Source organism: Podarcis vaucheri, assembly GCF_965113315.1.
Source record: "Podarcis vaucheri genome assembly, chromosome: 3".
Classification (NCBI taxonomy): domain Eukaryota; kingdom Metazoa; phylum Chordata; class Lepidosauria; order Squamata; family Lacertidae; genus Podarcis; species Podarcis vaucheri.
The window spans coordinates 69,576,084-69,590,399 of record NC_138761.1 but is presented as its reverse complement, the minus strand read 5'-3'; positions in this window follow the sequence as shown (position 1 = coordinate 69,590,399).

The following is a 14,316-nucleotide window of genomic DNA, read 5'->3' as shown; positions in this document are numbered from 1 at the left end:
GTCACAATTGGCATACCAATCTAAGATGTTATAGGGCCCTCCTAGTCACTGCCACCAACTAGTGGTTTCCTCCGACAGTTCTGAGTTCAATAGAACCCCAATCTCCATACTTTGTTTTTCACAAGGAGTGCAACTCTTTCTAGGACTTGTTGCAAATCTCCATCTGGGTCAGTCACTTTCTCCACACACAGCACCTCCATGTTTGTCTAGATAATGTTTCGACTCGTTCACTCCCATTCACATCAAAAAAAAAAAAAAAAAAACCACAGACATCAGTTCAAGAGTTCCATGGCCTTCCTAGAATAAGAGGTAAAGTTCTGTGTTATCCACATAGTGGAAACACTTCTGCCCCAATCTCCAGATGGTGATTCTCCTCAGTGGTTTCATGAGTGGACTAACATCGGGGGCAGGGGGGGCATAGAATGAAGACACTTCTGTGTCCCTAAAATGGTTGTGTGCTCTCTCACCTAGAAAAGTTGTTCCAATTTCTGTTCCAGTTGGTGAGCTGAGCTTTGTTGATCTTGAGACAAGAGGGTGAAATATGTGCAAAGGTTGTTTTGGTTCCTGGGCAGGGTGGTATGTTCCTGGCTCGGGTGAGGCACAGAGATGGGGAGAGGAGTGGAGAGTGTTTCAACTTAGAAGTTTGAGTCTGTTTAGTTGCACATTTAAGTGCCTAGCTTGTTTAATCTGCTGTGTTCTTGAAGCCTTTGACCCACCTATAAATGTTGCTATGCAGACTGTTTTGGAAAGAGCATTTCTTTGTAACCCACCCCTTGGGATATGTTGGGATCAAAATCTGAATGAATGAATGAATGAATGAATGAATGAAAACGTACCACAGGAAGGTCCCACGCTATAGCACGGTATTGTCCATTATGGTGAGATAAGGAGATGTAGGTTGTCTAAATATTTCCTGGAGTTAAACTTTTATGAAATGAATTAGCACAAAAGCACATGAGGCTCAACAAGATCTGATAAAGCCCATGTGACTTTCTAGGCACATAATCTGATTACTCGTTTAAGCACTTGCACAGTTCATTAGAAACCCAGTAGGAAACCACATCACTGCCGGTCCTGGACTGACTAAACATACAGTATTTGACGCACGGGCTCTTAGACACTAGTCTACCTTCTTCTTTAAAGCACCTCTTCCCTTTTCAATAAAGCTACTGAATAAGTATTTGTGTGTGTGTATGTGAATAATAAAATCCAAAATTATCTTAAGATGTTTATTCATCTGTTTCCACTTGGGAAGTTGCTATTATTACTACCTTGAACACATGTTTATGCTGATCTAGGGTTGCTTTTTTAAACAACCACTTCTTGAGAACAAATTGCACTGCAATCCTGGCCTTAGTATGACGGGAAGGGAGCTGAATGAGTTTTCCAGTGTACAAAGCTGTGGCAATATTTGATAGGACTGCCAATCTGCAAGCGCCAAAATTTGCAGGGGTGTGCATATAATTGACAGTGAAACACACACAGAGAGAGAGAAGGATGTTGTGAAGGAAACGATCGCTCAGTGCTAGATTTGCTTTCTTTTGTTCCAGGCCATTCAGAATATTTTGTTTTGGAACTGAAGAAGCTTCCAGACTCTCACAATTGATTCAACCACATATGGGCAAATTCAGGTTACACCATTCAAATTCCTTTAGCATTCTTGCGCTACAAATCTGTCCCGCGCTCCCCACAAAAAATGGACTTTGTGTGATAAGGAGAATGCACTGGAAAGTCTACGATAACATTACTTGATGCCATGTCATCCAACCACCTTGCAAGCAATCAGAATGTTCAATGAATAACCAACATCATCTACCCTCCCCACAAACTTTGTGCAAACAATTCAGGATGATTGCTGAATGTTCAGGTTATCTGGAGGCGATGTGAGTCAAGGGAAAGTAGCCAAACTGGGTGTTTAGCAGAGCAATCCAATATATGCCTACTCAGAAGCAAGCCCCATTGAATTCAATGAGTAAGTGGGCAAGATTGCCACTTATAGCATTCATTATTTATTACATGTGTATGTCACCTCCCAAACACTCAAGGAGTTTTAGCATCAGCTCTGGTTCCACCCACCACTGGCTTGTGGCCCCAACAACAACAAACAGTGTCCACCCCTTTGTGTGCATTATCAACTACAAAGCTGTTTCCAGCACATTGGTATTTCTTGTACCTGCAACAGAATTGCTCTGTGTGACTATCACACACAACACTCTTTACATGTTTTCCTCATCTCTCAGTGCCTTTTCTGTGTCTGAAACATGTGATGCGAGACACAAAGTAAGGTATCACTATACTCAGGCATCAGCCTCAGGGTATAAACTTGCTTGCTGGGAACACGGGGTTAAGCAGCAGCTAACCTTTTACATCCCATCGGAAGGAAGAGCCTGCCTTCTTGAGGGACATCCTTAGTCTCCACTTCTGGAACTGGAGGAAAACTGAAGGGCATGGTTTTTCATAAGCACCGGATCCCTTATATGAGAAATGCTTTTGATTCCTGCTCACCCGCATCAGGGTACATCAGATGGTTTTGATAAAACGTGCAAGAGATTAAACTGTTCCTGAAAATGATAAAGGGTTTATAACAGACAGTGTAATTATATTTATAGAAACAACAAAATGCACAAACAGTGTGCAGCATTTGGTCCTAAAAAAAGGAGGCTGGGTTTTGTTAAGAACAGAAGTTTTTTGTTCTCCCAAATCCTTTCTAACCCCAAAGGAAGCTCTCCTCTATTTGCTTTTCGATTGGAAAACATGCAGGGCTCTGAAGGCTGTGCTGCCAGACAAGTTTGCTTACAAAAGCTTAGGAGCATTTCAAATGTTGATGTTTATCACAACAAACATGGAACATGTGCTGCAGGGAGTCTATCCAGGCATGCAATTGCCATGTGCTTTTAAAACACCACAGGATCTCAAATGTGGATTCTCTCTCTCCTTCTTCTTTTTACTGCTCTTTAAAGGCTTGAAAGAAACAGATGTCTATAAAGGTGACAACCATTGTTGATCTAAGAGTGTTTCACCAAATCCATATGCAGCAGGGTTCAGACACCTCCGTTTGAGCTATGCAACGTGATCTCAATGGAAGGATTTTTTCTTTCTTTCCTGATTGAATGATGTTTTCATTTGCATTGTCAAGCTAATTAAGCCCAAAAGCACAACCCTGATACTTGCTTAATCCTAGTCTCTTTCTCTTCCCTGTGGGTCAAGGATAACCAATGGGGTGACCTGCAGATGTTGATGGACTACAATCCCCAGCCAGCATAGGTAATGGCCAAGGATAATGGGAGCTGTAATCCAGCAATATCTAGAGGGCATCACTGTGGCTACTCCTGCATTAGTTGTTCGCTAGATGTCTGCTGCTTCTCAATGGAGACCAGCTCTAATGGGGCCTGAGCTTCTGTGTCCAGCCCTACTGTTAAAGAGAAATAGATTGCTTCTGGCTAAAAGCAAAAATGCATCTCAAAAAAGTGACTTGAGAAGACATTGATTTGCATAAAATGTGCATGTCTGATTAACATGTAGATTTACCCATCCTTTGTTGCTGCAGCCATGCATCAGTAGCCTTAACTACAATTCCTTCTTAATATACTCATATTGGTACTTTGTATATAGTTTATTATTGGTTATTCATGGTTTAGAATATTTAAGTTCTTGTAATTTTGTAAAAATTGATAGCAGTTCCGTGATTTAAAAAAATAAATCTAAAAGGATCCAGTTGAAGAGAACACACATAGGACTGCATGCAGATCTTCCTTTAAGAAAGCCGAAACCTCACAAATTAGCTTTCTATGGTGTGAGAAAGGGTGGTGGTGAATTAATTCAAGTCATTCTACCATTCCTGGAGGGCTGACCGATATCCCTTTAAACAAAGCTGGAATCTTGTGTGCAGCTCTTGAGAAGAAATTCTGTGCGCACAGCCCCCATTTTATACATGTAGTGTCTAGCTATGAATGTAGAAAGGTACACAGCTCCTTGCTAGAATGGGTCAAATGAATGCTACCCAACATACATATAGGTTACTTCACTCAGATGTAATCAGTTTTTCTGCACACCAATTGTGGTCCAAGCTTGGATTAAATGCTTTAAGCAATGTCACATTTCAAACAAACAAATGTGCACATCACCAGTTTAGTAAGGAAATAAAAGGGAGAAATGAAGCTCAGTGTGGCTAGAAAAGGAGGTTGTGACATTTGATGGGTGGGGTGGGGGGTGAATTATATTTTATGAAATTTAGCAAAAATTAAACTAATATTTTGCAAGTTGGGGAAATAGGAAGTCTGTAAAACAGGTAGTCCATGCAGGAAAGAAAAAGTCAGAAAGATTGTGGAGAAAAGGGGAATCATTGCTGGAATGCTATCACTGCATAAACCAAGAGACCCAGAGGAGTGCATTGTAAGATTCTGAGTTCTCCTTCCGTGCTGAAACTTCTGCAGGGATTCCAATCCCATAAGAACTGAAAGTCTGGGCATAAATGTTGGTAATTCTTGGAAAACTGAAATGACAAGCCGGGTTCTTTGGCAAAGGATCTAAGTAGGAAGACAGCTGAAGGCTCTGCAGTCAACACAGCACTTGCAGGCTTCCTTTTTATCTGTTCCATATTGCCCACTGATGGGAACCCTGGCTTTGTTTTGATGAAAAGCAGATGCTAGAGGCAGATGTTTGGAGCTCAAAGGAATGAAACGCACACTTATGAAAGGCTTCCCTTTTAGGCAACCCCAGCAACAAGCAGAAGGACTGCCCGCCTCCAGTTCCAAACTCTGAAAGTGGCTTTCAGTATTTCTCTGCACTCCGCATGGTCAAACCACAGAACTAACCACCACAAGGTGAGGTGATGGCTACCAACTTAGATAGCTTTAAAAGAGGATTAGATAAGTTGAGGGAGAATAAGGCCGCCATAGCTAGTTTCTATCTCCAATGGTGGAAGCAGTATGCCTCCGAATGCCAGTTCACAAGTGGGAAAAGTTGCTCTCAGTTCTGGTTGGCCACAGAGAGAACAGGATGTTGGACTAGCTTAGCCTTGGCATGATCCAGTAGGGCTCCTCTTCTATTCCTATGTTCCTCAGGCCAAAAAGGTAAGTTAAAAGGTCTGAAGCAATGAGAGAGGAAGATAGAAATACTCCACCTCCCACCCTGTTCCTCCTTCACCTACCACTGCTTGGTGCAGAGCCAAAGTCCTACTTGCTTTGTAGGTGGTGCTGGAGGAAGGTGAGCAAAGAACCTTCTGCACCTAGAGCCAGTGTAGTCAATGTGGTGCCTTCCAGATGTTGTTGGACTACAACTCCCATCATCCCCATTCATTGGCCATGCTAGCTTGGGTGAACAACATCTGAAGGGCACCACGCTGGCTACTTAGAGAAGCAAATATATGATCTCTGGGTTGATAGCTGGCAATCTACTTGGGCTGTATCCAAGAAATTATCCTGAGACCGCAAGGATGTCCACTTGTACAATGAGACTTGGTCTCCCTCTTCTTTCCCTGCATGCCTCCTGCGTGCACACACACACACAACCAAATTCAATTCCAGCTGAGAAGAAGAACAGATGAGACTGTGTATAGGTGACAATTCCCTAGAGATATACCTAGCTGAAGTTCAATGGACGCTTCTTCATCCAGCCTCTTCTTTAAAAAAAAAAAAAATCCTTAAGGAATCTTGACATTTTAAAACTTCTTCTTTCTGCAGCTTTCAGTCAATGCTTAGTGTGTTTGTGGTTGCATGTGTTAAATTCATTAATCCTCCCCCGAATAATGAAGTTCTGGGAAAGTGAAATGGAGATGGTTGTTAGCATTCCTCAGGAAGCTGTGCACTTTTATTTGCACATTAGTCCAAATCACAGCAACAGAAGCTGCTGAAGAAACTTGTGCTACTTAACAATAATACAGGGGCGAAAACTATGGTATGTCGTTGTATATATTTGTTCTGTAAACAAATACTGTGCCAGTGGCCTTGCCTTATGGTCCTCAGGAAAGCGGAGCAGTGAGGTTTTCACCAAGCTGTAACAGCATTTGCTGAAAAATTACATACAGAAGTTTGTGTGCCAAGTATAAAGTTGATCTAATGGTTTCTCTAAGACTTATATGTTACTGTTTCTTTCATCGATGGTGTCTTGCTTTTTAGCTCTGGTATGAATGCTGTAGGCCAGGTGACCTGTGGTCCTCCAGATGTTGTTGGACTTCAGCCCCCATCAGCCCCAGCCAGCATGGCCAATGATCAGGGGTGATGGGAGATGTAGTCTGGAGAGACACGGGTTCCCCATCCCTGCTTTAGGCAGTGGATGAATACAGTCAACTGGATATGAAGTCTCACACTGTGGCAAATTACCATTTGGTGCCTGCTTCTCTGCATTCACTCCAGTTGTGGGCTTCCCATGAGGCATCTTGTTGGCTACTCTGAGAATAGAATGCTGGTCTAGGCTTGATCTGATTTTCTTACTCATTGTATGCAACAAACTGAGAATAAAGGTGAAGGTTGAATTGAAAGGCAATTTTCGTTTGTGTCACAGAGAAGCACAGGGAAGTATTTCAGTTGTGCCAACTCTAAATAGGGGTAGAGAACCTTTTTCAGGCCACATTCCCTTGTGAGCAATGTTCTGGGGGCCCCATGCTAAGCTGGCCAGCACCAGGGGCAAAAGCGGGCAGACTAATGGTCTGTCTCTTACTTTTGTCCAGAAGGGAACATTGCACCCACACAAAGGCTGGAGAATTCTTCACATACACTCACCTCACCATCCTCCATCCAGGCAAGCAAGAGGCAATTGTCACAGTTAAGGACTCAAGGAGCGGGTGGAGCAGGACCAGTAATGGATATGAATAGGCGCAAAAAGCTTGTAATGGTCAGCACCAGCCATATTTGAAAGACGTAACTCCATCCATTCAGTCCCATGAATTAAACACAGCACAGCTACTTATTTACTAGACAGGTGCGATATTCTCTTTCTCAGCCCTGTTTACTTCTGGCTTGCCTGGCTTATTATCATGGAGAAGGAGGCCCTCAAAAAGAGCATTCTTTGTAGCAGAAAAATGCATAACATTATTTGAAGTGGGGGGGGACACCAATCAGTGGTTCTATCTTCTACAGTAAAACAGTATGAGGTGTATTTCAATTTTACTTTATTTTAATGGTGTGGTAATTCTAATGCAGTGTAAGTTAAGACATGAATTGTTAGACATTTCCCTTTTGTAATTCTTTTAAAATTACTATTACATACATCAATACATTATATTTGATCTGACAGACATTTCCCTTTTGTATAAAGTAGTGTGGGGAACTTCAGGCCCAGTGGAAGAATGTGGGACCCAAACTCTCTTATCTCAACTTCAGAACTCACCCCAGACCACCACCACTCCTCCCCTCAGGCCATATCTTTTTCCTGCCCTGCCATCTGGAGTGTTTTGGCTTTGTTGGAATGTGTCCTTGAACTCTGATAGTGCTTCTTGTTTGCTTGGCTAGAGGATATAATATCTCTGTGTGCATGCAGAAACTAGCCGACTGTACAAAGGTAAAATTTGCATCCATTGCTCTATCCACTTTTGCCTTTAGCTCCTCCACCACTGGCATGTAGCCCAGAAAGCAAGATGAGCGCCACAACCCCCTAGTCACCTTTGACAGGACTTAATCGTCCAAGGGTCCTTTACCTTACCTTACCTTTTACCTACCCAGAATGGAATGTGGTCCTCTGGCTGAAAAAGCTTTCCATACCCCTGATACGAAGCCAACTATTTCCTTCCAGAAGAGCAAACTAAGGAGAATAGTCAACTTAAGTATTACCAGTTCCCAATCAGGTTGCAGGTTTTCAGTTGCCAAAGTGGCACAACTGTACAATCTGGCTTTGCAAGTGGAAAATTTCTTGAGTGCCCCTCTCCCGCAATGTGCAAAGCTTTGCATGTTGCAAAGGTTGTGTCAAGAACAGCTTCTCGGTTCTGCTTTGCATGGAATGCAAGTTTACCCAAGGACATTTCCCAGTCTTCCCTATAAAAGGAAGCTGAAAGAGGCTGCAAGCAGGCAGGTCAACAGTTCCCGCTTAGAGCCGCTTGCTACGCCTTCTGGTTCCTTTGCCTTGCTCTGTTCTGTCTTGCTCTTAATCCTGGCTGGCCTGTGTGCCTGTTCCCTGTGTGTTTGCTCTTGGGTTTCCTGCTGACTCAGGTATGGCACCACATCCTGAGGGAAGTCTGGATGGAGCCACATTTCATATTGGGTTGCCTTCAAACAAATGATTCCATACTGACAAGTGAACTTTGGACATGGCCAATCCACACCATGAGGCAATTTGATAAAGTTGTATTAGGCAGTGGACTTTGGGGTGTTGGCAGATTGGAAACCCCCAGGCCCTCACTTGCTTTGTTCTGCTGAAGGCCCAGGCGGGCCCACAGAAGCCTCATATGGGTGGCTGCCTCACTCTGAGAAAGGGTCAAGAGGAACCTTCTTCAGAATGAGGCATTTTGGGTGAAGTGGCTTGGAGGCATCCTGCAGTGGCACCCAGAAGATTTGCTTGTCAGGCAAAAAACAACATCAAAGTTATTTCAAAGTAAATGGGCAGCAGCGGGAACAGGGCAGGAAGGGCAGCAATGACAACAGAAGCAGCTGCTGGGCAGAGTGGAGAAGAAGAAAGCAGGGAGAGTGAGAGAGACAATAAGGGGGGAGTGGCTCTCCTCACTCCTGCTTCATGAAGCGCAGACCTTTGTGCCACTGCCGACTTTGAATGTGAAGAAGTGAGCTTTTCATGCTACCAGTGACAAAGCATGAAGCATGTGCATTTATCCATTTCTAGTCCAGTGCAGTAAAGAGGCCCAGATCTGGTCTCTTGCCACAATTTGCCAGTGGCTAGACCAGCTTAGAATCTGGAAAGTCCTTTGCCAATTCAGCTCTTGACAATACTTCATGGATATGTCATATTTCAGAATGGCATTCATTTGAAATAAGTCATACTGAACTGTGAAAAGGATATTTTCAGCTAGATTGGGCACGCCCACATTTCCAGCTTAAGTTTTTGTTTCATAATGGAAAACCATAAGTGCTGGGAAATGATTTTCCCCAGAAAAAGTCCTGCAATTAGTGTTTTCCCTAAAGGAGTCCCCTTTTTGACTTGCACACATGATGAAGAGCGCATGAGAGCTTCTCCGCTTTGTTCTTTATGACATGAAAAGAAAAATGATGCAAGTGAAGTTGCTTTTGAAAATCACAGTTAATATGTGAAATCAATATTTTACGCAGAGAGCTGACCAGACACAATTTCCCAATAGGGGAACGAGAACAGATGCTTCTTCCTTTTCCAGATGCAACTTTGGCATAGCTTTGAAGAGAAGCCAGGGCAGATGGACCACTGAAGATGATAGCAGAGTACAACAAAGGCCTCTTTTGGGGTAATAGTAACTCAAATGGTGTGGGGTTTGGCCACATGCTCAGTTTCTTTCAGTATCTAAACATGATACTGAGTTTAACGTAATCAAAAGTGCTGTTTGGGGGGCTTATCCAGACTTAACTCTTGCTCTTCTCTTTCCAGGCACAGGTCCTCAATTAAAAGCTCTGTGGCCAAGCATGGTCCCCACCCCCCGGAACTTTCCCCATGAAAACCCACTCTTTAGCACTCAATTGGAGCAAATGTCAATAGGAGCCATTTGCTCCAACTCGGGGTTAAGAATGGGTTTTCAAGGGGGAAGTTTGAGAGCAAAACAAAGGGCACTCAGACACACAGCTCTAAAGCATGGGCTATGCCCGGAAAGAGCAGAAGAAAAGCAAGTGACAATAAGTCTACATTCTTCCAATTGATCTTTCTACAGCCTGGCAAACTTTATTTTGGTTCACAATGTCTCACTCAGATAAAATAATACTTAAATATGTATTGTCTGACAAAAAACAAATTTAAATACAAATTCTCATATAGAATTGTTTTAATAAAAAGTCACAGATTAATGCTGATTCATCTATATAAATGGAAACAGTTTAGCTTTGTGCCCCAAAAGCAGACACATCAAAAGATATGAATGTGAGCCATCTCATGGTTTTAATGAACTACAGACAGATTATCTCTCTGTTCACATGTCCCTCTCAGTTAAACATTAAGCCTGAGTAAGGAAGCTGTGAAACCTCTCACTTTTCTATGATTATTTTTGTGTTTTAGTACAAATAAAGATATTGTTTCAGTTTGCGTATCAGGGCTCTCATGCCAGCCCACCACCACCAAATAGATCAGTATGGCTCCCCACATTTTGTCTACTGAAATATAATTATTTCCTCCCCTACTCCTGTTTATTCCCAGCCCTTCAAGTTATTAGGATTTGGATGAGTGCTTGGGTGAATCTTCAAGCCTCTCTTGCAAACATCACATCTCCCCAGGTGTCCCAAGAGCCCAGGCGGCTTTATCCCAGAGATTAATTTTTGCCAACTAATTGTGTTTATAACAATAGCTGGGGCAGAGCGTGGGAAACCAAGAGAGAAGCGCTTTTCACTGCCTGTGTTCTGATGCAGGATATCAGCACAGAAAGCTGTCGTATGATAGAAGGTTAGGGGCTGATAGCAATAATAATGGCAGAATATGGGCTTGAGCAAAGTCACCTAGCTGAGCTAATGTTCCCTTTCTTCATGGAAGCTCAGAAGGATGGCTGCCTGTGCTGGCTTTAGAAGTGTGCCTTGGACAAGAACACTCTGAACTAGCTTGAGGAGGGGGGGAAGAGGGGGGCCCAGGAGCCATGTGAAGAAGAATAGGGGAAAGTGTTCTCTTTGAGAAGCGTTTTTCTTCCTGCCAACTTTCTGAGGGTTTTTATTCTGCTCAGTTTGACACAAAAAGAGGAAAAGGCCAGAGTTAAGGCACAAATGGACTTGCGTAAAGGTAGCGAAAATTCAAGCAGGGCAAAAAAAAAAAAAAAGTTAACTCCTTTCTCTCTTCAATTGGGCAACCACCATAAGTCCCTCTAGTCTGCTGTGGCTTTCGTGTGGGATTCAGGCACATACCTGCACATTCAAGTTGCACAATTATAGCTGATAGGAAGCTGCTGTGCAACAAATCACTTTCCCCCAAAGTTCAAACTTTTCACATTAAGGAAAGTGGCCAGGAAATGCACTGGAATGTGTAGGATGACCATTGCTTTTTCACAGCATCACCTAACCTCCCTGTAAGCAAATCAGAGGGAATCCTCATTCAATGGCCCTGTTGTCTCACCTCCCTGCAACGAGGTCAGGATTGAATACTCAGTGAAGAGGCCATCTGGAAGCGGCCCATGCCTGCCTTCCTGTTAAGGGGAAAAGGCAACACACAGGTGGAAAAACATAGGAGGGGCAAAGTGAATTCCCAAGGCAGAAGCTTTGTCCCACGTATTAGATTTCTGAAAGAGAAATAGTAGTATATTTCATATTAATGCTACCATCCTAAACATGTAACTCAATGATTCTCCATCCCACTTTTAAGTTCACACCCTACCGGGATCATGTCTCACCAAACCCAAGAACTTCCAAGCTATCAGGACTACTTTGCAAATCCCACCAAAAGCAACAGAACCTAAGTTAGTCATCCTGACTAGCCTGTTCTATAGCTTCAAGAAGACTCATAGCTACCTGAAAGCAAATCACGCCTTGCCCAGTAGGACATATGCACTAGCAGTGCTTCCAGGATTTCATCCATAGTAAGGAGCACAACCAACTCTGGATGAGTCACAGGGAGCCCAGGACCAGCACAATAGGACAGTATCCAGTTTCTGTCATAAATCCTCTTTTAATTGTGCAGTTGGGTCTTCCCCAAATGTGGAAGTAAGGAGGCAGGCCAAATCCCCTTTATGCCAGGCTGGTTTGGGTTAGCTTGACTGGTTGAAGGCATCCCTCCACCTGCTTCTGCTGACTCAACTTGCCACCGGCTAGCACAGACATCCATTTCCCACCTATCGAATGTGTGGGCAGGCAGAAGGCCCATCAGTCCAAGAAATAGCCCCAAAATGGGGGGTTAGAGGGGTGCAGGTGAGGCTGAGCTGCCCTGGAATCCACTGGTTCCTGAGCTGCTCTCACAGCTGCTGGTGACCAGCATTGGGTCTGATCTGGGGCCAATTGCTGCATTAGCCTGAACCTGCACAAGGATCTCTCTGCCTTGTCCTCCATCTTCTGGTACCATGAGTAGCTCAGCTGCAGAGATGGTGGTAGCGCCTCTGTTCTGTGGTGGAAGCAGATTTAGGTTGCACCTTCTGAAGTTAACTTTCAAGTAAGGAAGTTTAGGATTGCTGCATTATTTTAATTTCCCCTTTATGACTTTGTTATGATTTGCATGTGAAAGTTCCCTCAAGTAAACACAGGGATCCCACAAAGGAAAAAGAAGTGGGAGGCAGTTTGTTGTCTTGAGGAGTGGGTTTTTTTTTCCCACCCCTGGTGCTGTTTAGGAGAAAATGCTTCTAATAATATGGCACTTCATAATCTAATCCCACAAAAGTTGATGCCTTTATAAACTGTATCTTTAACCTGTCACATGATTCTGTTGGTTCCCTGCTATCAGTTGATTCTAGAAATGTTCTCGTTTAAGATTCGCTATGCACCACAGACACAACAAATTGCAAATTACATTCTTCTAATTGCACAAGCAACTTTTACAAAACCATTTCTGTACATGCTACTTTTTAGTATCTTACTCAAAAGCATAAATAAGGAAACACAGATGGCAAATGACAAAAAAATGAAGAAAGGCATATGATTTTTTTCATTATTAAGGCTTAGATTTATGAAGCAATCAAAACGGTGGTTTTGATTGCTTCATAAATCTAACGCAACAGTAACCTTAAAGTTTTCAGTGGGACTATGCTGCAGTAAATAGGCTGAAGGCGTGCTTATGCACCAGTGGCTGCAATTCTCAAATTAATTGCATTTTTCACCTAATTAAATAAATGGTGAGGCACCCATTAGCAAACAATGCATGTCCATGCTGGAGAGGCATTTCCGTTGCAGGCTTCACCTCAATTTATGAACCTTCATTAGTATTCCTGTGAGCAGCATTTATATATACCCAGAGCCTCCCCAGAAGAGAGGTTGAAGGTTGGGGAAAAAGACCGCCTCTGTAATGCTGCCCCTTGTACATTCATTGCTCCCTCGTGAATGTCTTAAATGTGCCTTAATCATTTATATTTCAGTAAAATAATCCATTAATCTGTTTCATCTGAATCCATGAAGAAAACATCAGGCTGGATCTAACAGCATCCTTCTGCAAGTGGAAGTCATGTCCGCTAGTGTAATGAAACCTCCCTCTTCTCCTCTTCCCCTTGTGTGCCCTTGGGCATCCTGATCTCGTGGGTTAGGGGACCCTGAGGACTACATTTGGGGTGCAGGGGAAGGGAAGCGGAAGCGGAAGTTTCAAGCTCTGCTCACATAACATTGGATAGAGCCCAGTGGTTCTGAAAGGAAAAGAACATCTTGTTTTGGTTTAGACAACGGACATATTTGTGACAGCAGGAACCATTTTAGAAACATTGTCCACTTCTGTGTAAGAAAGGGAAAGAGCTGTTATAAGGTGGTGCTTGTCAATAGTATTTGTAACTGCTTGTAATTGAAAATGATCACTTCTTTTTAAATTGCTCTCTGATTCACCTAGAAGGTGACATTTTAGTCAAACAAGAGGTTTCTTCCATCGTGTAATCTAACGGATTAGTTTATCAGATGTTGCGGTCCTACAAATCATTTAATCTGATGGAAAATGGTGGCTTCAAATGCCAAATTGAATGCAGTAAACTGGAGCTGTCTTGTGTCCTTGTCAGGAAAAGGCAGGGTTTAAATATATAGTATATAATAATAAGAATAAGAATGATATGAAGCTGCTCAGTCATCCTCTGCTCCCTCTCCAATGGGAGGCGACAAGAGCTGAAGAAGAAATTCTGGAACCTGCTGGGTCTCCAGCTCAGCACTCCTCTCTTCACCTTCCTGTTTACCTCCATTTAAAAAGGCAGAGGGTGGAAAGGGAATCCAAAAGCCAACCCTTACCTTACGTGACTCCTTTTGAAGGATGACAGAACCTGACATACAGATCTGTTCTGTCAGGGTGTTATTCTTATTCTGTGTGACCAATAAAATAGGTACGATGTGAGCAATCCAAAGGGGCGCTGTCACAGTGAGTCTGGATTTTCTGAGTCAACCTCATTACCAGAGATCCCTCTGGAAGCACATCCAAAATCCTACATTGGATCAGGGTGCCATGTCAAGAGTTCCAGTGGAGACAGGGCCTAAGATGATGAAGAGATTTCAGCAACTGGAGACAGGATCTGAGGAATCGCCATAGCTCAGGACTGGAGCACATGTAGAGGGTTGCAGGTTCCATCCCTGGCCTCTCCAGGAAGGGCTGTCTGGGAGCTGCAGCCAG